Raw genomic sequence first — 27,845 nt, forward strand, 5'->3', positions numbered from 1 at the left:
GCAATGTATGTCTTCTGAACCTCTCATCCCGCTAGAAAATTCCCATTAATATAATACTGCAGGGTCTTCGGCTCAAAATGCATAACTTTTCATTGAACAACATTAAATCGATATTCATTAATATATACACAGAATTAGTCTGTTCAAAACCAGCCGACAAGGAGTTTCTTCGAGATCTCCCTTATCATCCGATCTAACTTATCAATATCCACATATAACTGAATGCTTCCATCCAAACCAGCAAGGATAAACTTTTTTTAATATTTGAATATATATATATATATATATATATCAAATCTTAAGCCGCCATAGATTCTTAATTGTTAGTGAGATTTTTCAATTATTATATTGCCTACCATAAAGATACCTTCCATGATGAAGTAATGAAAGAACAATTCCCCCCCCCCCTCCCAACTCTTAGGTACGATTTGAGTCGGAAACTTAGCACAGTAAACACTGTGATCTTATAAGTAGCCCAACTTCCCAACAGGTTATCAGATCTGTGGAATCCTCTTATAGATATAATAAAATACAAAATAGTTTTCTAAAGAAACGGAATCTATTTAAAAAATGGAATACAAGTATAATAATTTAATTTTGCTCAGTACGAGAATGACGTGTTTAGAATGCACTACCATTGTATTTTTCCGGTATTTATTCAACGTTTATTCATGAAGATTAAATTTTGTTTTTGTTTGCCATAATATAGGAATACGAAACCTTATATCCTAAATTATATAAATATAAATATAAGTGCCATCAATTGACAGCTGTAAACTGATTTCTTTAGACGCATTGTATACAATTTTATATGGTTTCTGTAAGTTGTTTTGTTCCAAACCAATAGTTAAATAATTATTGGATAATTAGTAATTAGTTAAATAAACAGTTAATAATCTCATAGTCAGATAATCTAAACAGGATAATAGTTCGGTATTTGTGAGTTGGGAGATTGGTCACTTGAATCGACCGTGAGATGCGGTGATTAATACCCTTGGTGCATGGCAATGCTGTAGCCCATGAAGTCTAACTGAGGCTCGGATATTGCTGTTACCCTCCTGCCATGATCAGAGCTTTAATAGCTCAATGACCTTATCCCTACACTGTCCTCTACAGATAACGGGGGGAGATGAAAAGCATTCTTGCTTCGCCCTTTAAGCCAGTCCTTATAAGGATAAGGACTATTTGTGAGTTTTTTTGTGAGTAGAAGCGCAGATCGCTAGGTTCCCTGTTGTTGTCATGGGAGCATTACGTCACATCCGGCTTGGTTTTTAAGTTTATATAGAGATATATTTTCGCAATAATTACAGATCAGGATACAGTCATTCTAAAGATGGTTGGATTATGATAGACACTCAGGTTAGGGGGAGGGGTGAAGAAATTGTACCGTAAAACGTAGAAATCGCAAAATTTCGATCCTCTTAGTCGCTTATTAAAGTTGAATGCATACGTAGTTATGCATTCAACTTTAATTGAACGCTGGCTTTATGCAACTTTGGTTATTCGTTTTCTGTTTCTCAAAAAGTTTTTTTTTTTTTGCTGCTACTCCCCCACCCTTTTTTTTTTTTTTTTACTAGATATCAGAATCGGAACAGATGATTTTTAAGTGTTCTTCCTTCCCAAGAAGACTGATACGTCACACACAAAAAAAAAGTGTTGTTTGCTACGAAATTTCTTGGGAACTGAAATCTATACGTGTTATCACTGCATTATTATCATTGCAATTAGGTGAGCAATTATTGCACCTCATTTATAATATGCGAATAACATATTTCACGAGATATCCACCTAACGAACCATGAGCATATCAAGGCTAGCCGTGCACACTTGATGAGTTAATCTAAATAATAGAAAATTTTTCCTTTTTGGTATATTTTCACTTTAATATGAAATTTAGTTAAATGATATATAAAATACATAAATGTATTAACACAGACAAGTCTATTTTGTTCTGAAAGTTAAAAATATAAATACATCATAATATATTCTAAATAACATAAGTACATTAAATATCCCATTTAGATGAGTTTCGACTTCCCAGCTGGAGGAGGAAGAATTGGGAATCAAACGACTGTGAGATGCGATGATTGATTCATTCAATCCAATACCCTTGGAGGGTAATGGATGGCAATGCTGTAGCTAATGAAGTTCTAACTGAGGCTCGGCTATTGCTGTTACCCTCCTGCCATGATCAGAGCTTTAATAGCTCATTAACACCTTATCCATACACTGTCCTCTACAGATAACGGGGAATATGAAAAGCATTCTTGCTTCGCCCCTTTAAGCCAGTCCTTATAAGGACTATAAGGAGTTTCGACTTCCCAGCTGGAGGAGGAAGAATTGGGAATCAAACGACTGTGAGATGCGATGATTGATTAATTCATTCAATCCAATACCTTTGGAGGGTAATGGATGGCAATGCTGTAGCGAATGAAGTTATAACTGAGGCTCAGCTAAGCTATTGCTGTTATCCTCCTGCCATGATCAGAGCTTTAATTGCTCAATAACACCTATCCCTACACTGTCCTCTACAGCAGCGCTTCCCATGCTTCTAGATGTCAGGATCCCCTTTGCAAAAATTAAAATATTTCACCGCCCCCTCGAAAAAAAATCGTAATAGAGAGATATATTATTATTATATTTATTGTATTTATATTCAATACAAAACATAGACAGCGAATATTGCAAAAATCAAATGCAAATATTACATTTTTTGCCTCTTACCGTTTGGTTCTGAAGACGATGCGGGCTGTTCTGGTAAAATATGAAATACTGTCCTTTTTTTTTTTTTTTTTTGAGTCTGTTTCTGATTGTTCGCGGGAATTTTTTTTTTTTTATTTTTTATCAGCCACTTATCCATCTCGGGGTTAAATCTTTTAACGTAGAATAGATCAAATAATATCACCACTTACCGATACTGGCACACCACAGACTGATAACATGAAATTAGTGAATATTACCTGAATAAGGGAATCCCCGGACCAGGAACATTTTTCTCTTTTCTGACTTTTCTCCCTTTAAGGTAATTAAGCCTAACGCGAAACAGACAGCAAAGGCAGGTTATTAAAACGTACATATGATTGGTGCGGTATTAACAAAAGATCGCGCAACCGAAAGATAAAAGCATAGCTGACAATTGAGTTGAAATGCTAACTCTCTTCAACCGAATTCCATATGTGAAACTGCTATAACATTCATTATATATATATATATATATTACTTAGTTTTAACACTTTTACGAATTTTAACACTTTCGGTTGAATTTTATTGCTGCCTTGGGAAATCGAGCTCACACAAATCTAATTAATAACAATAGTTTTAGTTAGATACTGTGTTTGCCCATGCAACATATGGTTTTGTTTCCGTCTATACAGCATAGTTTCTGTATGAGGGGACATGTGATTCATTAATTAGTGTGTTTTTATCCCAGTTGTCTCTAATTGCACTATTTGTTGAGAAATATATTACACAGACTCCTCATACCTTATTCACTGGCATAACAAAAGTACTTGTTTGTATTGCCTCTGCAGTATAGTGGCTGTTAGGGAGGGCGTGTTGTTGACCACTGCAAGCAAGTTACTATCTCCCCACATGAACTTGTTTAAGCTTTTTTTCATGTGTGAAGTATATGCGAAACTTTTATTGGTAACAGAAAACTAGCTCGGATGACAGTGATAATATAAAACGAGTTTTGATATGTATATAAAGTCAATATCAGCAGTCCCTGATTACGAACGCGTGATGAAAGGGACAGGAAAATTTGGAGCTTCCCTGGAGCGCATTCGAAGTAAATACAATTAACCACTGCTTTGAAATGAAACATATGAATAAGCAATATTTACAAATATTTATTAAGCGCCGAAATACGCAGGAAGCAAAGTTTGTGAACCAACACCAATGTGTGAATTTTTCCATTAAAATATAAAAAATAACAAAAAAGAAATAATAAATAATAAAAGTTAAATACGTTTCTTTTAAACTAAAAAAAAAATCTACTTAGTCTTAAAACATTTTAAATTTGTTTTCATTATTTCACGGTCCCCCTCAACAAAACCTACGGCCCCAAGGGGGCCGCAGCCCACAGTTTGGGAAGCGCTGCTCTACAGATAACGGGGAATATGAAAAGCATTCTTGCTTCGCCCCTTTAAGCCAGTCCTTATAAGGACTATAAGGAGTTTCGACTTCATCATAACATTACATTTGTTTCCTGCTAACAAGTAAAACTAAATGACATTAATTGCATCTTTAAAAGACTGAAAAATATAAACAAACATACGCATTTAAGATTTTAATTTTCCTTCCATCATCAAGTTCAGTAAAATGTATTCCACTCTGTGAATCTTTTTTTTTTTTTCTGCAGGTGAACTTCGAAATAATTTCTCTAACCATTACCTTTTCCTGTTTCATCAATTGAATGATCTTAGAAATTTTATCAAGCTCAAACGACTTGATTTAAAATGGTTTCAGACTCTGCTAGTCAATTACATTCATTTGATTATTCGCCCAAATGAGACGATGAAAATTCATCCCACTGACGACATTTTAACCCCCACTCCCTCACCCATTCGTATTCCCCACATCGGCAACATTCATACAATCGCGTTTTATCATCAATAATTTCATTTTTATATAAGTTCTCATCAGTTGCACTGAATGAATCATTACAGAAGCCAATAAAGTTAAACTCGAATATTCATTATACGTGTCATTAAACAGCATCTTAGATCTTTGATGGCAATATTCCGATGGATTATTAAACTCGTTTTGTCTTTACAAGAAAATTAGTTTATTTGGCTATCTATCAAGCAATTTCAGACGTGGTTATGAAGGTCTAAACACATCAGAAAATGACGTAGGATTTATCAAAGACACGGTCATCAATTAAGCTAAGAAATTTTGATGAATTTTTCGTTTGCATATCTGCAAGTGATGTATAGAGATTTTCTTATGATTATAAAGCATTTTTGGGCCGCTGTCTGATGTAGTTGTGATTAAACTTCGAAACTAATAAGTTATAATATTCTTTTAACTTTGAGAATCGTAGCTAGTGTTTGGTAATTGTTGAATAAAATTACTATGTCCAGATTATGCTTGAGGTATGTCAGTTTTCTCATGGTTAAATAAGTTTTAAAAGGTTCGCGCTTTATACTAAAGAATATTTTATCTATTTATAATAAATTAAAATGTTTTTGAAAATTAAAAATAAAAAATGACATGTGATTGATAATATAGCATTAGAGAAAGTTGTATTCCTTTCACACCAAAAATTGAAAAAAAAAAAATAGTATCGTTACTTAATACACGAGAAAGACTATACAAAATACAAAAACGCACTTCGATGTGTAATCTACTTTTAGAAGGAAAAATGAGTGTAGAGATACGTTCTTTTCGCATATTGTTTACACATAGTATGACCAACTCCCAGCATGCATTTCGTTTTTCAATAACAATAGAGAAGTACTCAAAGAAAAAAAAAAAACATTAATCTATTAGCTGTCAGCTTGCATGTTGACAAGTGAATCATCGTTCTTTAGGCGCGCGTGGTCCCTAATTATTCGTAGAAGATCGAAGACAATTCGTGCTGGCGTGCCTTCAACCCGCGGCGACTATTTGGACAGTATGTTGACCGCTTGTGGCCAACTTTAACATTCGGAAACTATCGGAGCATCCGATCCCATAGCTAAACCTCGGCCTACTACCTGTACTCCACACCTTATCCCTCTGCTTCTCTCGTCACATACACACACACGCCAACGCACTCACTCACTCGGAGACAAACCCGGTCAATACGCCATTGTAGGAAGTAGATGGACAGCCATCTAAACGGTGTCTTGCGCGCGCGAGTGAGAGAGAGGGTTTTCGCCGTAGCTTCGGAGATGACAGACCACGGTGCGTCGCCCCGGCTTCTCTTTAGACTGCAGGTTAGGGCAGGTAGCGCCCATGCCACCTGAGGCTGCCCACCCTTCCCCCCTAGGGGCACAGTGTCGGAGCCCACGGTTCTTGAGTGGCAGTAGTGTCGTGCACACAGACACACACACACACACACATGCGGCCTCTCTGCTATCAGCAATCCTCGAAACACGTGTCTTTGTATTTATAGTAAAGCCGCGCGCTGCGTGTTGCCGCTTGTTCTCAACAACCGTCCACTATTGAATGGTAAATAGTGAATGCCGCTTGCATCGCGGACTATTTGACTCTGCCCATTCAGAAAATTCCGATCAGGTAAGTGAAATCTACCACTTTTTTTTTTTTTTTTTTAAATAGGAGTATTATAGTTGAGTGTTTACATAGTCAACTAGTAGAATAAATAAAATATAGATAAATTTATTAAGTAGATTTCTTGATTACTATTATTGTATGCGAATGTGTTATTTATATATAAGTGTTGATCTATCTATTTCAGAACAGTAAAAATTAGAATTACGTCAGTAATCAAGAGTTGTTAGTCACCAGGGGCGGTGCTGTTGCACTTGTAATTTATTTCACATTTCATAAATGTATGTAGCTTTCAAACGTTTATCGCCAATTTACATTAAGAATTTATCTGTTTTAGAAAAATTAAATCTTCGAAGGAAACTTCATTTCAATCCAAAGTTAAAAATCATAGAAGACTATAAACATTTTAGAAATCATTTATTTGATAGTTAAGAAAGATGATTTAATAAATGCTGAAAAACATTGACATTAAACAATTTATTTTACACATCATTATTGATTTTTAAAAATGTTTCGATCTTGATTTTTTTCACTATCTTTGTGTTCGTTATAATATATAATTTTAACGGAACAATGACGTGTAAATAAGTTGTTAAGGGTGTAATTTTTTAAATATTTAAATGAAATCACAATAATTATAATGCATATTAATATTTAGCCAGATATAACGGTTGCTGAAATCATTGGTCAAAACAGCATTACTATTGTTGAATAGAAACAAATTAACACCTAATTTTTTTATCTATATTTATATTATATTAAAATCCTTTTTTTTTTCTCTGTTACCATAATATTGGCCTCCTTTTTGCATATTGGTCATTTTTAATCACTATATAACCGTGATATGATATTCCCGCCCATGTACATGTATATACATAGAAGCATACAACACGCACGCTTCAAGTCTTGCATGAACACACCGGTGCGGTTATAATTGTATATACAACTCCTAGTGGCCATATGTCCGGAACTTTTATTCCCTATACCGGGGAGTTTCCCTTTTCACGTAAACCATATGTTAACCTTGCCACGTGTGATGTGTCAGACTGACCAAATACATCAAAGAGAGAGAGAGAGTAAGTAAGGGAGTGATAAGTCGAGTAATATGATACAATTATGTGTTAATCTATAAGATTCTCAAGAATAGCGCTACAATTAACTAGACAATGCAAAAATTTCTTCCTATTGGATAATACTTCGAATAAAACGTTACTGGACTAATTTCGTCCAGCTTTTAATTGATTTAGGTTAATATAAGAGAAAATATCTCAGGATTGCAACGATACAAAAACAAAGTTTAGCAAAAGCTTCTTTTGATTTAAGTAATGTTAAAGACGTAGTACTAATTAGTAAGTATATATACAGAACAGAAAGATAACTTCAATAGAAATTCTTGATCTAGAGACTTTAAAGTTTAACAGATAGCAAATTTGTTGGCGTCTAAAGGTGATTCATGTTTTAAATGCTGTTTTAATCCATCTACGAATGTTGATTCATTATATTCGTAGATAGGCCCTCCTGTGAAAAGTACAACCACAGAATAGCGGAAAGAGTTAGAGAGAGAAAAACAAATCCAGTCAGAATATATATATATATATATATTTATCTGAACTCTTAGAAACATTTTAATACAAGAAACCTTAAGAACATAATTCATTTGGTCATCATCATCACGCACTTTAAAGACTTAGGTATATTGTGACCTGGTCTATTGTGGCCTGTTCTGACTATTTCCGGGGTCAGAAGCATCGACAAGTGTCTTCAATGAACAAATTGATGTTTTTTTTTTCTTCTTTCTTTCTTTTTTTTTTTTTTTTTTTTTTCGTGATGGTTTATAATGAAGAACTTGTTTGGGTAGTCTTTCCGTTTACGTTCTTTTAACATGCTCTATTCAATTATATTTATATTTCTTAATTTTCTCTCTGTTATTGGTTCCTGGCTTAATTATTTTATTATTTCTTCATTTTCTTTTGATCAAATAGAATAATTCATTGATTAAATAAGTAATTTATTTTATATAGTCAATAATCATTCAGGACAATAAACCTTTCCGAATCTGCTTCTTTCATACAGAATCAAAAAGATTCTGTAAGAAACAGTTTATTTATTTATTTTATTTAGTTTTTTTTTTCATTAATACTGATATAGAGAAGAGATTAAGGAGAAAAAGCGAAGGTTAATGAACGAGAAAACGATTAGTTTATAGTGAAATTCAGATTAAAATTAACAAATATCAGAGGATAGATTGAGTAGACGAAGACGCGCTGAGTAAATAAGGAACAATACATCTTATCGTAGAGAAATTTCGAAAGCATAACCAGAAGAAGAATTAAAAGAAAGAAGGATTCCGACTGAGCAAAACTAATACAGACTGAAAGATAATCTGAAGGGAAAACGAGGTTGGAAATTTAATGGAAGAAAGACTCAAGTATAAATTAAGTTAGGTTAGTAACGATAAGTTCAAAACATTCATAAAGTTAGGTAAATGAAACAGTGATAAATTGAGAAATTGAAACAAAAGGGAAGAAAGAGTGAAAAAAAGATAATAAACACTGAAATTAAGACAAGAGAAGTGGGGTGTGCACGCAAAGAAAGAAAAACACCAGGAGGGAGAGAGAGAGAGAGAGAGAGAGGAAAACCAAATAAATATAAAATAAAACTTTAAAAAAGTTTATTTTATAGATCAATCCACAGAGAGAGAGAGAGAGAGAGAGAGAGAGAGAGAGAGAGAGAGAGCTAGCAAAGGCTTGCTTTATTCAAAAGGAAATAGCTTGAAATTTGATACAAAACTAGACGCTCAAATCTCTATGCTTAACTCAAGAAGATGAAATGGATTTTTTTTTATTTTATATATATATATATATTTTTAGGGACATTAATATTTTTAGGTGGTACATCAATTTCATAGCCAGTGTGAGAACGCCGTTTCGATTCGATTTTTTTTTTTTTTAATTATTTTCTCCATAATCTGTAAGTACTATTCTAGATACCAAACATGGAATGTTTTCAAGCTTAATCAGGAAGAAATACAGAAAATGTATTTGACAAACATTGATAGAAAAATGGTGGGAAAGTATATAATATAGAACTCTCCTCCTAAATAAATATATCTAAAAAATTTCAGATGAAAACAATTGTTAGTTGGGTCTCCTTCTTACAACAAACTTTAGAATTCCTGTGGTTACTTATTAATGGGTGCACAACATATTTTCTGTTGGGTGATTATCACCATTTTTAAAGATAGGATTATGAGCGAAGGAAGGTCGGTCTGCTAATGCGCGCGAGTTTCGTCGCAGCCAAAGTAATTGTCTCTGAGGCAGTGCATAGTGTCTGTTAATTGTGTGTTTTCTTCTGACTGTTTTCACTTTTATGAGAGGAGAATTGAGTTTTAGGATTGAAACAGTCCTTCCATCTCCGTTTGAGACCGGTGGGCATCTTCAGTTGAACGCACACCGATAGAACAAGTACATTATTGCAATGACACGGGATGCTTCTCTGTTAAGATAAAAACAAATAATTTCTTCATCTCAGTCACAAGAAGGAGAAAAAAGAAAGAGAAAGAATGAGAGAAACCGTATCAATATGGAGCAGTAATATTTAAAAAAAAGAAAAGAAAAGAATGCAAAAAGTAAAATTTTTATTTGCTTAAATACAATTTAAAAAAATTCTCATTCTTATATATTTCGTAATTTCAAAAGTACGGGGGGGGACAATATCTTGTCCCCCCCATCCTTCATCTTTTCGCTGTTTTTATTATTACTTTGTTACTTCTTACAATATATTCCAAAACTAAAATACAGTCCAGTTGAATTTGTTTTTTCCTCGGCACCAGGTGGCGCCCACGTCAAGTTCAAATGTCTTTTGATTCTGCATCGTTTGTAACGTCGGTAATAAAATAAAATAAGGGGATTTATCTGATTGATAAGCTAACTCGCCTACTTTTCATAATAAGTGTGTCAGGCACTTAAGTAAGAATACGGCCAGACAGAGTTCAAGGAACAATTTCGCTTTTAACTTCTAATGTAGATGAAAGCCTTTAGTAAACAAGTGTTTTATCATTCGCCGCAAGAATGACAGACAATAGAAATGCTCGGATGTCTCAAGTGCAACGGCTACCTGCATGATCCACAAAGCCAACCATTAACAGGAAAGACTAAAATATTAAAAACGCAAGCAAGGATAAATATTTAATGGAGTTGAAAAATTACAAAACATAGGGGTTTAAAAAAAAAAGCCTTTACGAGAGGAAAAAAAAACGATTTTTTTCGTGTTTGTGTCACTGACATCATAGATAAAGGAAGCGAGATCGATGAACATAAATGGAAGGATTGACGAAATCGTTCTCTCTCTCTCTTTCCATCTCTTAAAGAATTACGAACTATGACAATAGCTGGTTCTCTGCATTGCTGATGACGTCATAATACTTTCTCATTGTTGTCACTACAAAGTTTGTTTACGCTAATATTGTACAAACCATTTTATACCAAAGAGCTCTTCTTGATTCTTCGAGGGGTGGGTGCCAAGCCACACGTGCTTCAGGCAATCATTTTTATGCGAAGAATCTTTTTTTTTTTTAATTCAAAATCCCGTTACGTTTATCCCAGGTGCTTTCCAAATATGTGGTTAATAGTTTATAATTTTTTTAACTTTCGAAACATGAATAGGAATATTAAACTATCATAAGAGAAATAAATAAATAAATACGTATGTTGTTACATTTTCTAACGGCTTGTTACTTTAACATACCTAAGGTAGACATTTTAAAAAAAATTTGTAAGTTGAACTCGCAAAAAAAAAAAAAAAAACAGGCGTGCTCACTGAGCTCTGGATACTCATTCATTCAATATTGTAAAATTTATTTTCACAATATTGAATGAGCAAATGTAAATTAATGAAAAAAAAATCTTGAAAGTAAGAAGTCGTGCTCCCAAATCAGAATCTTTTTCGCATATTTCTGGGAGTCACTTGGATTTCCGTTCTTGGAATTCATATAACCTGACGAAATTCAATATCAAACTATTATTATTTTGTCCTGCATTTTTTCATTGATGTGTGATTATTTTCTCCTTGAAGATGGATATGCAAGCACATCATCCAAGTATTTTGCGATATCAGGGGCGAATTCTCCATGCTTGCTGCGCAAGCTCATTAATTGAGAAAGAAGTCATATTTATTTGTTAATAAATGCATGCATTTATAAGCATTCCATTTAGGCTTTTATTTTTGTAGACAGAAGACGTCTTAAGCTTGCGCGGCAATAATTGAGCTTTGCGTTGTGTATCGAAGGCCGATGCTTGCTCGTCTAGTAAAAGCTACCTTGGCTTGATCGGTTGTAGGAGCTTCCAGGTCCTCGCTGCAGCACTGTGATTTCATGCGCGCGCATAGCCATTTCCGCTCCCTTCACGTCGTCTTAAACACAGGCCATACGCAGTCAACCTTTACAAGCGTGCGTATGGCTTGGAAAAATTAAGTTACAACCAACTTTTTATGACGATGTTATTGACCAGTTCATAAAGAAGAACCGTAGGGTACAATTTGTATTCAAGTAGCTAAATTGAAAAAGATAGAATATCATTCGTAAAATAAATGTTGTATTTGTATAATTAAATGTACATAAATTTCTAAATATATAGTTTTAAATGGTCAGTAACTCATTATTCCCCTAATCAGACTTCAATCACATCACTCCCTGAATGATAACAAGAGCGAGCGTGAATTTCAAGACCAGCATTCGACCCTGTGCGATATGAATACAGAATACAAAGTCGTACATCCATTCTTAATAAAGCAAAAGTATATAGTTTTCAAATTTATAAATACTTTTTGACTTTCAATCAGACATAAATTTTAGAACACATGTCCATTTGGATTCTATCACTACGAAAAGACTTAAAAGTGTAATTTGAGGTGTGGGCGCACGTCAAACATGAATTTTATATTATCAGGTACAGCAAACTGTAGTGTAGTATTATTCATTGATCTCGATTATATATGTGTACATAATTTCCATTTTTAAAAAAGAAATTTTTATTAGAATTATTTTAAATATTAATATCTTTCTAAAATTTAAAAATTAGGAACGAATTTTTAATATTTAAAATATCTTGATATCAAACAATTGCAACACCTTTCGTCTTTTTAGATATATTTCCTATAATAGGGCAAAACAGTACATTGTGAAGGCAGATTCTGTAGTATTCTGGTTACTAGTGGTTTATAATTCAATTACTGTCAGTGGGTCAACCAATCGAGCTCTCTGCTATTGTAGGATAACAGCAATACTGACGGCTGCCTAACAGACAGTTCTCTTTCATTTTCCGCTTATACAAACTAATGTACGCTATAATTTGAAGATACTTTGCTCTGACTGCTTTCTGTTCGCCTGCAAATACGTTTATAGATCCCTACTGTGTTGCTGATGCGACACGAGCGCTCTTTGATTGACAAGCAATGAATCCAGTTACTTGATTGTTCTCTTACAATTGGCATTCACTGTAAAGTTACAAAAGCATCGAGGAAACACACAAATGCAGGAATAAGTCACAGCGATGCATGAATTAGGTCTTGTTACAATGAATTATAAGTCAGGTAATTAGGTAACACATGAAGTGTCAGAGCGGTCAAAACGTGGTCTGAGAACTGTTTACGACCACACTGTAGTGTCAGTTCTATAGGTCTAGAGACGTAATCACAAGAGCGAACAGTAGAATTCTTCGCTGTATGCCTTTTTATACAGTTATTCAGTATATAAAAAAATACACGTAATAAGTCTTCCGATGTTGGATACTGATAATATTTACTAGACGTAACAATGGACAACAGCTAAAAAAAAAAAAAAAAAAAAAGCAACGTGCAGGTAACGTGGTGTCCCGACCTATACCCAAGCTATTAACACATTATTTCAATAGTGTAGCAGCCAAGCAGTGCCAAAACTCTCCGTGTCTACACGCAATTTCCAAATGTGTTCATATTCAACTCTCATTACCATACTTTTCAAGTTATTGTTTATTTTCAAGTAAGAACGTTGGTTATGGGCCAATCATGAATTCCGCCTTTGTTTAGTAAGAACCCACAAAGTTACATAGAAACTCACTAACATTCGGCGACATTTTCGGACAAAAAAAACACGCAATAGAAAACTATTAATTATATTCGTCTCCTCCCTTTTGTGTGTGAGACTAACGTTTAAAAATGCCTATTAAAAATACATCGTCTTAAGCCTAACCTTTACAATCTTCAAGTCACCAATTACTTATGTATATGTTTCCACTTTGAAGCCGGGCCAATTCATCTCTTTACAGTCGTGAGGCTTCGGGTGACGCCTTTTTCGTGTCTCCATTATTTTAAAAGACAATTCAACGGCTTCCGATCTGCACGATTGCCGAGAGCATTCACGTGAGATTACCACGTGGACTTGCGCTAGCTTGTTTTACAGTTTCGAAAAACCATCATTTTTAGTAACGTTCGCTTTCCAAGAAGAACTGTTATAAAATGTCAATGACCGTTATTTGTCTCGCGGTGTCACCGTAGACGAAAGGAAAGCGAGACGGTGGTAATGACATAAGCAACATCATAAAAACAGATCGCGGTAATCAACTAAACCCCACACTCTAGGTTACGAGTAAAGGTATAAAGCTGTTGACTGGTTGTAGAAGATCCTACCTTAACAATGCAACGTATGTAGGCTCAAAAAAGGTGTTTCTGGCTATCAACACATAACGGAGCAAGATCCCAATGCTGATTAATGATTTTAGCCAGGTTATTGTAAACAAGCGATGTAGATTATCTTGTGAAAGTGATGCGGCTTTGGTTGTTTACATAATGGCTAATTGAGACACGGAACTCTTTAAGAGGCGATACGATAGGCTAGCAGAGTCATTCGTTGAAGCACTTTGCCACTCTATCGTGCAAGTTAATCTTCGCTAATATCTGTTACGACTAGAAATGTTTGTCATTCCCAATGAATGCTTATTGTCGGATTACCTCTTCTAAAATAATGCTGTAAAAGTTACATTAAAAAGTACCAGAAAAGTTTTAATGAAATAAAAACCGTTCCTTGTGAACCAAAATAACATAGCAGACATTTCGTTCTCTTCAATGTGAAAGCACGACATACTTTATTTCAAATCGGAAGGTAAAAAACAACATCACCAAATCAAACATAGGGAGATTATTTATTTCTGTTTTTTGATAATTTAAGTTATATGGTGTATTATGATTCTAAACTATATTTTACGAAATGCATCAACTTTTAAAAGAGGTTATTAAAAATTTGGAATTTTTAATAAATAAAATATTCTTTTAGAGATAAATTCATGTAATTTATTACATAGGAAAATATATATTCATTAGGCATATCGACTTCCGGTCGTTTTTCCGCTGATTCAGTATGGCTGATACGAACTTAATTGAATTGTAAATTAAATATAAACGGCAGAAATTTAAACAAATAAGAGCGAAATTAGGATAAGTTAATTTTCTGAAATGTAGCTATACTTTACTTCTCTGCTAATTATCCGTCTGTTGAACTGTGACTAAATACATTTAAGAAGAATTATTTAACACATTATATAATACTACCGGAAGTAGCTGGATTCCGACTTCCGGGTCGAAGTTCGACTAAATATTATTACAGCTGTAGAAAGTTTTGAACACAATTTAACAAATTTAATGAGAATGAATAACAGTCTAAGAGTGTTGTTTAAAGAGAAAAGACAATTAGTCTGGCTTAAATTTCGCGCATTAGTCGGCATGGCTTTACATTGTGTAATTGTCTGTTATTTGTCAGCTGCAGGTCACTCACAATCAAGAAACCGCCAGGGTCATCAATTACTAGAGCACGCAGCAACGCTAAGGGTGAGCATTGTAGCTCTGTTTGCTACAGTTGTCTCTATTCCCCGAGGCATTTTCAAGTTCTCGACTAATTAGTACATGCGAACAACACACGTATACATTCAGGTAGAAAGAGGACGATCACGTGACTTTTGCGTGTCATCTCGGGGTGACATCTGTGAATAGCCGTAGTGAAGAGCTCTCCCAGTATGCCTTAATGGATGTAATTACTTGGTCAGCACCTGCTCTACTGACTCCTCCCTTTCGTCGATGTGGAGAGAGTTGAAACATTAGGCTTAACTTAAGAATTCATTCTATAAATTTGGAAACTCAAAAAAATAAAATAAAATAAAATAATTAAATTACTTTTTTTTTCCAATTTTTAAATGATTATATAGCAACAATAACAATTAGCATATGCATAAATAATAATTATTTACCTGTAAATATATGCTTAGTTTATAATTCATAATTTTATACTATGTGTGGACGATTCCATTGTAGACGGAGGGGGAGAAGGTTAGGAATTTACCTGAGGGGGAATGATCAGATAACAAATAGAGATTTGCAATAATAAAAAGGCACTAATGAACTTTCAAATTGTGGTATCCTATTTTGACCTCTAGGGGAGTGCAAATTTGAATGTAATGCAAGCCAGTCATTATTGAAAGAAGGTAATACATCTTGCTGTATGCCGGAATGACATTACGTTATGTCCCTAGGAAACGCCCTATTGTTGTATTGTCAAATACTCTCTCGACATTGCACTTGTCCAACTTGCAAACAAAATTCAGGTAAACAATTTAGAAAATGAGGTACACTCGTGCTATGTGTGTGTGTGGCATATTCTCCCTTGAGAATGCCGTTTATGTAGACTGATAGAGGAGCCTTGTGTATTCCAGCTAACAGTAATTCAGAGACATAAAAGAGCAGTATTTTAACCGTTTTTTGTCTCTGTATTATACGATGTATGAGACATCAGTGAACATTCTTCTTCACATGTGGTAGCTCATTAAACAGTTTGCAGTCATTGCTAAGAGCAGTGGCGCACCCGGGGGGGGGGGAAGGGACCCTGTCCCCAAAGAAAAAGGAAATAACACTAGAAAATTTTCAAAAATCTTTTTTTTTTTATTTATGTTGTGTCGTGTCTTCTATTTCTATACTAATAAATTAGCGATCATTGCAGATGCTCAATCATAAGTCGTATGCGATGCGTAGTGTGTATTCTCAAATCGTATACTCAACTCCCCCCCCCTCCCGATTAAATCCTGAGCGCGCTACTGGCCAAGAGAAACTAGATAAGGTGTCAACATTCCTTAGGAAAGAACCTGGGTTAAACACTTACAACGACATAATCTCTGACACTTACAGTCTCTACCATTATTTAAGTTCAAAGCGTTAGTGGGAACGTTTCCTCATGCAAGTATATATATGAATATATACTTGCATGAGGAAACGGTCACGTGTGCATCAACAGCACGCAATCATTGAGTTAGTTTTGGTGTATAAACGTCTATCCCACCTTACAGTGTGAGGTTTATACTGATGACTAATATATGGATCCCTCCAATGACAATAATACTACGTGTAATAAAAACCAAGGCTCTAACAGGATTGTGTTATTTGCAAGTGAAAAGGATATCGGCTTTTACAGCACTCACAGAATAATATTCGAAAAAAAAAAAAATGGAAAACGTTCTGAACAGAATATAAAAAGTGCTTCCACCATATTCCTTTCCTCTCTTCACGAAAACAGTCTTATTGACAAATAAAAGAATTTTAGCAATACGAAAAAGTGGAAACAACAATAAAATAGACCGACACGCCATCTATCTTAGCATTCAAAAAGAGATCTCAAAACAATAAAAGCAATTTATATTTTTAACGAAAAATTTATAACAGAATGAATGCCGTAAATATAAAACACCTCTTGTTGATGTTAAGAATATAACAAAAAATAAATAAAAGGTACTTGGAAATTAAAACAGGTTTTTGTTGTTGTAATAAAATACTCATATTCCAATTTGGCATAGTTAAGATATTAACATGGAGGATATTATGGATCAGCCATATTTTATAGCTAAATATTCAAAACTTTTCTTAAGTTTTTCTTCATTTTCTATAAAATATAGCTGTATCTATAATATTATCCACGATGATTACTTTATTATTATCATTAAGATTGTTTTATTAATAAACATTAGAAAATATTCAACAAGTAATAAAACTTTTTTTTATCAATATAAACAATTAGACTATTTTCTAAATAAATATGTTGTCATGGTTACAGTTTTGAATTATCGAATGTGATCTACTCATACAGTTTCTATTAGGAATGCAAACAAGTTTCAATAATTCTACCACGGACTACTTTCCTTTTCTAACTGCATGAAACTAAGCGTGTATGATTCAGAAAATGGTTTCTTACATAAGAATTTATCACCACGTTGTATTGCCAATAATGTCCACTTGTGCTGGTGCTATATGCATGCTAAGCATGCACAATGATGGTAATTTGTTCTGCTCCAATGAAGTAATAAATTTTACAACTTGTACTGCGCAGTGGCCTACTCATTACGATGCAATTGGTAAAAGTGGGATTACCAAAAACAAATGACTATCGATATAAAAGACGGCAGATACATTTTTTATATTTCATAATTTTCTCTGTACAGCGATTAGCGAACACACAGAATTATAATGATATGCTAATGTTGGCGCACTCCAATAACTTTGTGCATCAGTACTGAATTTATCGTGAACATACGCTTCTTTTAAAAGCTGGACATCTTTCGAGTGATCCTTGACTTTCTTTAAGCGTCGTAAATCAGCTGAATGTCATAAAAATGGCTTAAAGTTGTAGTTTGGGATAATGCTATTGTGTGCGCCATTTATTGCAATAGTAGTGTTTAAATTGTGAGAATACCGTGTGATCTAAAATATGTATGCATTTATGGGATTAATTTTAAGTCTCCCGAGGAGAGAGAGCGATTAAATATATATTTTTTTTTTCTTTTTGCTTAATTCATTTCAAATAAGCAAAAAAAAAAAAAAAAATTGCTCAAAATCTTAAATTAAAACTTGGATATTTGTAACCAGCCGTAAGGTGGCGACTCTGTAGTTTGAAGCAAAAAAAAATAATTGGCGCTTGCAACAAACAAACAACACAAAAGTACACGTAATAGAATCACGTGCTCCAATCATTTTCAACAAGTCTAGACAATAAAATTTAACATAAAAAATTTTTATTCAAACTTCATCTACCAATATGCTTATATTAGTCTAAAAAGTACTTTTTTTCTCCCGTTTTTTCTGTAGCTTTCTAATTACGGTGATCGAAAATTCATTTAAAGTTTTAATACCATTTATAAGTATCCCAAAAATTGTATTTTAGTATTGCTGTTTTCTTTATGCAATGCAATCGAATTAGCAGATCACATTTATTGATTGTGGGTGGTAAGCACAATTTGTTTTCCTAAATAAACTATCAGTAAAAATAAATAAACCTAACAACTCTAATCCTCTAAATGGAAAGGAAATTTACTTATTACAAAAACATCTGCTGTCAAAACATGTGATTTATGTAACTGTTTGTACATAGTGAGGTGCTGAGATGAAGAGGAGAATGGGGACAGCTAATATTCTCATGTTTGCTTTAGTAAAAGCGGCTGGTGAAATCGATACGTGAAATTACAAGTGCACATGCAAGGAAATAAAAAAAAAAAAATGTATATATGTAAAGTATACCTACGTGGTCGCTAAGGCAACGGTCTGTGTATTAATCACATTGCCTTCATAGTTAGATTATGTCCGTCATAAATTTGCCTCGCATTCATAAGGGCGAGCGAAATGCAACTCGACCACTGTGAGCAGGGAGAGTGGGGCTATTATCGTACGGACCTCCAATGTCGGAGGTTTAATGGTTGAATTTATAACATCGACGGAGTACTTGGTTCTACTGACTCCACGCGTCTGGGGAGGAGGAAAGTGTGTGTGTGTGTGGGGGGGGGGTGATGAGGGTAGGGTAGGGTAAGAGGTGGGGATATATATAAAGCAAAAATGTTGACTGCTCGTCTCTGCTGAGAGAGGTCATTCCAGTTCGATATAAAGAACCTACGCGCTTTTTTTTTTTTTTAGATGAATTGACATGTTAGATTCATAATGAGTGCACGCAAGTGTTGAAGAAATAAAATCGAGAATGAATTGCAAAGACGAACGTTGATTAATGTATGACAAATAATGTTCGCGTATTAAAAAAAATAAAGAAAAGAATATTTCTGTTCGTATTTAATTGTGAATTGGGTGCAGAGAGAAAAAAATAGTTGTTCTCTTGATTGCCTCGTCTGCTCTATTATTATGGGTTTAGCTAAATGAGGGATGCTATCTTGAGAGACGTCTTTCATTTGATCTACCGGTCTAGTGTGGGTGTTTCCGCTGTCTAGTTAGTCACGATGATTATAACAGAAGGTAGGGAGAGTGTGTGTGTGTGTGTGTGAGAGAGAGAGAGAGAGAGAGTAATTAAATATATATATAGAAAGACAGGAGATAAATACATGAAGTTAATGATAGTGCGAATGTATACGATGTCAGTTTTAAACGGTGCCACATTTTGAGAGGAGGTTCGGAAAGTGTGACAGTATGATAGGAGGATGATGTAGAGTGTCACGTCGAAAAAAAAATTGATTTTGTTTCATTTTTGAAACAGCACATTACACATCTTGAGAATCTTAGAAATTATTAACAAATTGGGAAATTGCACACACAGGTGTGTTCGCGATATTAAGTAAATGTTACTCAACGACTGCTAATAAACACAGACAAAACGAATAGTGCAAAGAGATAACTGCGAATTATATTCACTAGGTGGAGCTCAAATCCCCGGTGCCCAAAGGTAACCTTACCGTGTGGCATCATCACTAGAATAGTAAACGTCAACTTTATGGTGCAGTAAAAAGTAATTACTATTAATCGATTAAAATTTTTAAATTGCTCAATTAAAATTCTTCAAAGGTAGTTTAACGGACGGATATCATAAAGATAAAACGCATCCAATTTATTCAAAAATCTTTTTTTTTTTTTTTTTTTGCGAACATTAATTTAACTAACGCTATCAAATGACCAAGTTTTAAAATATTTCAGTTTTTTTATTATTATTGTTTATGACGTGATATCAAATAATGAACAGTCTTAAGCTCCTTAACATATATGGTTAGGAGTCAGAAAAGTCCAAAAAAAAATTAAATCCAATATTAAATTTAAGGATGTCCTATGAGAAAGGGAGTGGGAGGAAATTCATTTAAAATGTGAATAAATTGAGAGGGAAAAAAGCACATCTGTATGAATTAAATACAAAGAGAGACCAGAGTAGACTTGTATTCATTTCACCAGTTAGCCGAAATGATTTCTGGATAACATCAAGAATTTAAAAAAAGGTTTTTAGATATTCTAAAGTTGTGCAGATTTAAAATTTGCATAGGATTAATAGCAACGGATAGGGGAAGTTGTCTTTAACAGAAGAAAAAGACATCTCGAGATTTTTGGAGAAGACTATGGAATTAACAGTTTGTGTCAGGAAAAGCCAGAAGTGTAAGTCGGCGCGACAAGGAAAATCTTGATCTTGCCATGTATTGTCAAAAGTTAAAAGAAAGTAAAGGGAATGTCAAATGATGAAGAAGGGAATACAGCGTCATCAGCAAGAACTATAGATAGGAATATGAGGTTAGTGAGAGATCACTGATGTAGGAGAAAGAAAGCAAATGAAAAAACGTAGCCCTTGGTTACCTGAGATTAGGATGACAATTTGATGGCGGACTTTTTTCTTTTTTTTTTTAATGGAGTGGGCTTACTTCTCCTGTTGAAAAAGTAAAATACCGATTGAACATAAAGGATTGCAGAGAAGACAACGCAGTGGGAATTAATCCTTAGCGTAAGTTTTGGGCAATGATTATATCAACCAGAATAGGAGAATTGCAAGAATCCAAGATATTAAGGATTCCTTTGATGTATAAGGATTATCCTTTGTATAGTTAGTGGTGATTTTCCTTGGTCATCTATATGAGTTATTGGAGAAGAATGATGCCAGGAGGTCATCCCTATTTTTGTTTGATGTTAAGGTGTTATCATCGAAATATAAGAGAGTGGGGGGGGGAGAACATAGATGGATTGAAGTTGCGGTTAGTGATCTGTCAAGAAACCAAAAAGCAAGAGGAAAGTTACTGTATTTGACTCTATCAAAAGGTAGCATTGGACATTTTAATGCTTTAACTAGCCCTTTAAGAGACACAATGTAAGATTTTTTAAAATTGTTATTTATTTTTTTTGTATTAAGTCACTTGTAGTATTTTGTAGTAGATTCAAGGAAATTCTGAGTATAATGAGAAATCAAGATCTTGATTTCAAGAAAGAATTATTTCAGTTAAAAAAACAACAAAAAAAACTTGGAAGTGATAGTCTGAATAAGAGAACACAAGAAGGGGTAAAGCTGTTCCATGGATGATGAGGATTGATCTGGTATTTCGATTAGTCGAATTAGAAAGGAAAAATTAGTTTGACTGATTTGAGGAAAACCCGAGTTTTAGGGACAACCCTTACCACCCAGGTGAATATAAAGGTTATTCGCGTCCTAGAGATTAACAGAGGTCTTTCCAAACGAAGGGCCATCTTGTGATAAAATAATGCATAAGCTGATTGAGAAGCTCCTTATATATTATCACCAGTGTGAGTATGCATAACTGCATTTCTGTTGTACTCTCATATGTGAAAGGATCCAGGTTCTTACAGCATGTCGTTTTTTTTTTTTCTTTTTTCAACTTCCACTTTCTTTTATAAAGTACCAACAGCAATTAAGAATTCCTTTAGGAGTAGCATTTTTAAAGGAAAAACAAAAATACACGAAGAAATTTCGTATAAATTAATTTCTATTGTCGCAATTTCAACACTCACTTATCATTTTTGACAACTGAAGGACCTGAATATGAGTCCCTCAGTAACCAAGTGGGTAGTTACCGCTTTATTAGGCCTTTAAAAGGTGGTTAATTTTTAAAGGGTAGTGTGAGATTATCACCTTGCTTACTAAGTTTGAATTGCCTTCAAAGAAGATTATGCTAAGTCTCTAGAATTAGATGTGCGGATTACCAAACCAGTAATCCATCCACGATATTAATATGGTATATGTTTTCAGCCTTTAATGGGTAGGGTACCATAAAAAATAATAACCGAATTCTGTTGGTTCAGCATTTTTAAGCTCTTAAAGAGTTTAACAATATATTAACTATAAAAAAAAAAAAAGACATTTGTGAAATGATCGTTGTTTCCAATTTGACACCATTTCAGGTTGGTCTGCTGTTGCTGAATAATCTGAAACCAACTGCTGTCAATTCTGCATTTTAATTAAAACCACCTCTAGACTGGCACCATTTTATCGAGAGTTATTTGCCTAGAGAAGAACAAGAAAACTGTATTCAAATCCATAACAATCCTGAACAGGGTTGGAGCGTTTTAACAAGAATAAAACTGATTTTGTGCGTTGATATATTACTATGGATGAGACTTGGATCCAACATTACACACCAGAATCCAAACAGCAGTTAAAACAGTGAACAGAAGCCAGTCGTTCAGCGCCAAGGAAGAAAACGTCGGTTCCATCAGCAGGGAAGGTCATGGCATCGGCGTTTTGGGATGCTAAAGGCATTTTGTTTATTAATTATCTTGAAAACTGTAAAACAATAACCAGGGAATATTATTCCGATCTTTTAACCAGACTAGATCAAAGAAATCGTGAGAAAAGACCCGGTTTGCAGAAGAAAAAAATTATCTTTCATCAGGTCAATGCAACTGCCCACAAAAGCGTTTCGGCAATGGGAATATTAAAGGATCTGCACTATGAATTGTTGGAACATTCCACCCTGTTCCCCAGATTTGGCTCCCTCTGACTTCTATCTCTTCCGAAAACTAAAACTCTTCCTCGCTGGTCAGCGTTTTCCTTCGAATGAAGAGGTGATTGCAGCTGTAGAAGGGTATCTTACTGAGAACCACTACAGGGACAGGATAATGGCGCTGGAGCATCTCTGGAATAAATGTATTAGTCTTAAGGGAGAATATGTTGAAAAAATAATAATTTTGAAATTATAAATTCGTTTTTTCATTGTTAGGCCGAGAACTTTTCAGACCACTCTCGTAAATGTAGAGAAGCAAGCCAACAAAAAAAAAAAAAAAGAAAGAAAGATTTGAATGGGACGGAATTAAGAAAGGTAATAAAAGAGAAAGGGGTAGTCGGAGATATTGGAGGGGCCACGAGCTAAAAAAAGAAGCTCGAACCAAAGCGTGCCACAGACAAGTCACAGACACTCTTCACTGAGGTGCATTTTCATTAATAAACTATCCACACGACAAAAGAATGAGAGACAGAGAGTAGAAGCAGACACTATGAACGATAATGAACATCCTTCACTAGACGAGAAAATGAAAGACCATAAGAATAACCACCCATGTCTACAAATGTGTGGCTAATTGTGCAGATGGCGGTATATGCACAGGAAGTATCCATGTCCACACAATAAGCAGAGGACGGCAGGTGATGAGGTATTAACATGCGTGCCATAGACCCGGCAACTCCGACACTGGGAGGTCGGACAAATTTGCGCATGATGGAATAAGAGGGTCACTTTGTCTGTCTGTAAACTAAAGCCGGTTTTCGAGGTCAAGGGTCAACGACTATATATAAATTCCAGACTGCTATTTGTCAGTGTGTGTGTGTGTGTGCTTACGCTTTTGAAGTCGCGCAAGATGTTGCTTAGTATATTCAAGATAAAGAACATTATTAGCGTGATTTAGTAAAAAGGTGGGGGGGTTCACTATATACCAAAGGAACATCCTGTCTTGTAAATGACCACCCACTAGAAATTGTTGAAACGCAGACTCAAATTCTGCAGAAAAAGAAAAACAAAACAGGTTTTCATAAATATGCATTGAGAACAGTATGAAAGATTCGCATGTCAAATATGCCCATTCCAGAGAATATCGTTTCATTACTTTTCTATGGGATCCGCTGCAAAAGAAGTAAATTCAACTTCCTAAATAGCTCTCATTAACTGTGAATAGTATAAAAATTTAAATTTCGTCATCTACGCCCAACATCCGCCTCATTAGCATCCCCTTCTCTGCTCGAATTATTCATGATTCCTTAGAAAAAGGCCTTTTGGCTCCTTGCAAGATCAAATAGCCCATTGATTCAATGAAGCTATGATGGCAGGCATGTTCGGAGCTGATACAACGACTTAACAAATGGCCCTGCTCTACTATCGACCAACAAACTACACTGGACGAATAAAAGTATCGCTTATTCAACTTACCGCTAGCCGTAGACATGGTTTATTGGCCTCCTACATCATTTCGTACAGAACTGCGTTTGTACAATGACTAACCCTCTCACGTGCTTACAACCTGGCCATTAAATACATAAAATACAGTACCTAAACAACGATCTTTCTTTCCTCTGATGACAGCCCTTACCTGAACTTGGGAGACATTATTAAAGCAAAAGTTTTGGGTTAATTAGCAATTTCACAAACACGAGCCAACTAGCTGTTCTTACGTGCCTGCTTTGCAAGAAGATGGTAAACAGCAGTTTGTCAAAATTATTGCGACCTTACTTACTGACTGACATCCTCAGCTCTTTCCACCCTCACCACCCCGCAACTCGAATTATTACCTCATGCAGTTCTTACTAATGAATTACAGCCGCCATGTAAAACACGCATCTATGAAATACGCATGCTCAGTAATCATGTATTTCCTGGATGAGGGAAAAATTGAATGAGAGGAGGGAGTTTTCATGAAAGTAGGGTCATATTTTCAAAAAGGCTATTTGAAAACATGATTGCGATCTACAAATAATTGTTTATGGATGTTGGGAAAATTCTGTATTTATCAGCCTTAGATTCTTTTAGTTAATAAATGGAATTTTAAGCTGGGATAGTGAACATCTGTTTTTTTTTTTATAAACGTTTGATATTATCTTTCATTGCAAACAAATATTGCATTTGTAGTCTGATTGTTAAGTGCCGTGTTAAGTTATATTAAAGGTTGTAGGTTTTCCTGATTAATTATTTAACTATTATGTATAAACACTATAAAACGGGATGAACAAATAGCTACACACTAAGTCTTTCGGCAACTCATATACCAAGTGACTGATTAGATATTAGTAGCCATAAGATCGTTTCAAATAGCTCATATTTGGGAATGTAAAAGATGTGTTTTTGTTGTATGGTCGTCTATTGTACTCTCGAGGTGGTGATGATAGTTGTGGTAATGGAAAGTAATACTATCCTGTGTAGATTTCTTGTTTGACACAACTCTAAATTCCAATAGTACTTTATACATTATAACAATTAGTTGGTATGTTTTTATTCAAGTGTAATTCTGGATACGAAAGGGTATCAACAAAATAAATTAGCAGTATCATAATCCGGTAGTCTTATTGTCGATTAAAGGCGTCTATGTTAACAAGCTAGACATTATTAAGATGCTTGTTTAATAAGATTTATCCCAGCTCACGCTCTCTCTCTCTCTCTAAGGTAAATTGTGTAGTTCGATAATAATTTTGAATTATTCTCTAAATCGTAGATTAGACCTTCCTGAAGTGATTATATTTGTACTGTTACTACATCTTAAAATAAATTTCCTGCTTTTTCACGCCTAATAAAAGAGATAACTCTTTGGTAGTAGCGTATTGACACATGAGGGTTCGAACAATACGCAGCCATAAGTTACAGCTATCAAATCAATGGCATTCGCTCCCAGCAGGCTGTTCAAGATGGGGGGGGGGGTCTTAGTAGGGGTTTGGATAGAGAACAATTATGATTTTTAATTAAATTTAGGTAGAGAAATTAAAATTAAAACTTTATGTATAAGATTAAAATCAAACTTAAAATGTGTGAAAATATTAATGGAAAAACTAAAACGTATTTCAAAGCTTTTTTTTTTTTTTTTTGGAGAATATGTTTTGATTTTAGATTTATTTTAAAACTAATTAAAATTGTTGTACTACCCAGTACAACAATTGTAGTACAATCCTCCCCCCCCCTCCTAGACTAACGAATAGAAAGGAAGGGAACACACAAAATAAAAAATTGAAGCCCAATCCCATTGGAATTTCGTACCATTTATTATTATTATTTTTATTTTTTTTTTTGAAAGCGAATCTTCAACAATATCAACCAACAATCGCGTAACCAGGTTCTAGTCAATGAAGAAGGCAATCAGAAATGCTCTTCTCACCACCCAACAAACAGAAAAAAGTAAGTTATAATCAAACATTCAATATTCTGTCACACGCTGATGGAATGTTATTAGATAGCCACTTTACAATTCCAATATTTTAGCCAAAAGTATTAAATAATTATCTGATTATTATGCTGAGTTTTCAGCACTTCAATCGGGACTTTGTGCTTATGAGAAAAAAAAACTGAACAGAAGGTGAGTTCGCTAGTCTCAAAAGAAGGGGGAGGATGTTTCCTTCCTTCAGATAGTTAAGCCCCCTCAAGAGGGGTTAAGTATTTATGGCTGTAAATCCGCCGGTTTGCCTGCTTGCGGGATGAAAACCCCAGATAAACTGGGGGGAAGAACCCTGCTGTCCACGCCCAAGACCGGCTAACTTGGCTATGGCAGATCCTTAAGCTCCTCACCTCGCCGACGGGAATCGAACCTAGAACACTCCTTCCCCAGGCATATGGTTGCGAAGTGCACAGCCACTAGGCTAACTTTTTTTTTTTTTTTTTTTTTTTTTTTTTTTTAGCCACTAGGCTAACCACGCGGACAACATTTAATTAATATTATTGTACAATCGTTTTGTATTAATGTTTCTCTTATAATAAAAACAAAGTAGCAATTGGAGATTTTCTTATATTTTTGTCTTAGAATCCATCAGGGGTGATATTTAATTGTTTGCCTCAGGGTTCGATCTAATCTGGCGACGGCCCTGACTACAGATTGCGAAGCGCACAGCCACTAGGCTAACCTACGAGGACTTAAATTAACTATAAATTATTTAATTGTGTTGCAAAAAATTATGTAGAAATATTTCTACATTAAGTAATTTCTACATTTTTCTACGTAAAGTAATTAATAAACTTAAAAGTTTATTAATTACTTTAAAAATTATTATTATTATTATTATTATTATTATTATTATTATTTATCATTTTTATTGACTTTTTCTTATAAAATTCGATTTTTCGCACAGGTCAAGTCAGAAATGCAGTTTAAATTTGGAATTATATCCATCATTAAATATAATTATTCAGTGCAATATTAATCTATTACAAATGCATAAACTATATTGCCTTTAATTGGCTTAGTTGACCAAATTGGAAAGCTTTTCCGCTCTGCAACCAACAAGTGGTAGAATTCTCTTCTCCTCTGTGACATGGATGTCACAGGAAGGGGGGGGGGGGCGTTGGGAATTCTACAGCTTTGAAAGTCTTTAGATAGAGCTTCCATAGATCAGTCGGTATAGACGAAGCCCTTTGGTCGGAAAGATCTGGATTCGATTCTCGTCAGAGGAACCTTTATCTGGTCTCTTTCGACTAAAGGTGAGTTAGCCGGTCTCATACGGAGGTAGGATTTTTTCACCCAGAAACTCGGGTTTTTCGTCCCCCCGGAACAGGCAAACCGGCCCCGTGAACACACACGGATTTACAGTCATAAAATATATACTTAATCCCTCATTAGGAGGGCTCAAATAAGTTATATCGTCGCTAACGATGCAGAATGAATTTACTTAAGAAGGGAACACA

This window comes from Typopeltis vanoorti, chromosome 18 (genome assembly GCF_054136105.1).
Source record: "Typopeltis vanoorti isolate ZY-2024b chromosome 18, IOZ_Tvanoo_1.0, whole genome shotgun sequence".
Classification (NCBI taxonomy): domain Eukaryota; kingdom Metazoa; phylum Arthropoda; class Arachnida; order Uropygi; family Thelyphonidae; genus Typopeltis; species Typopeltis vanoorti.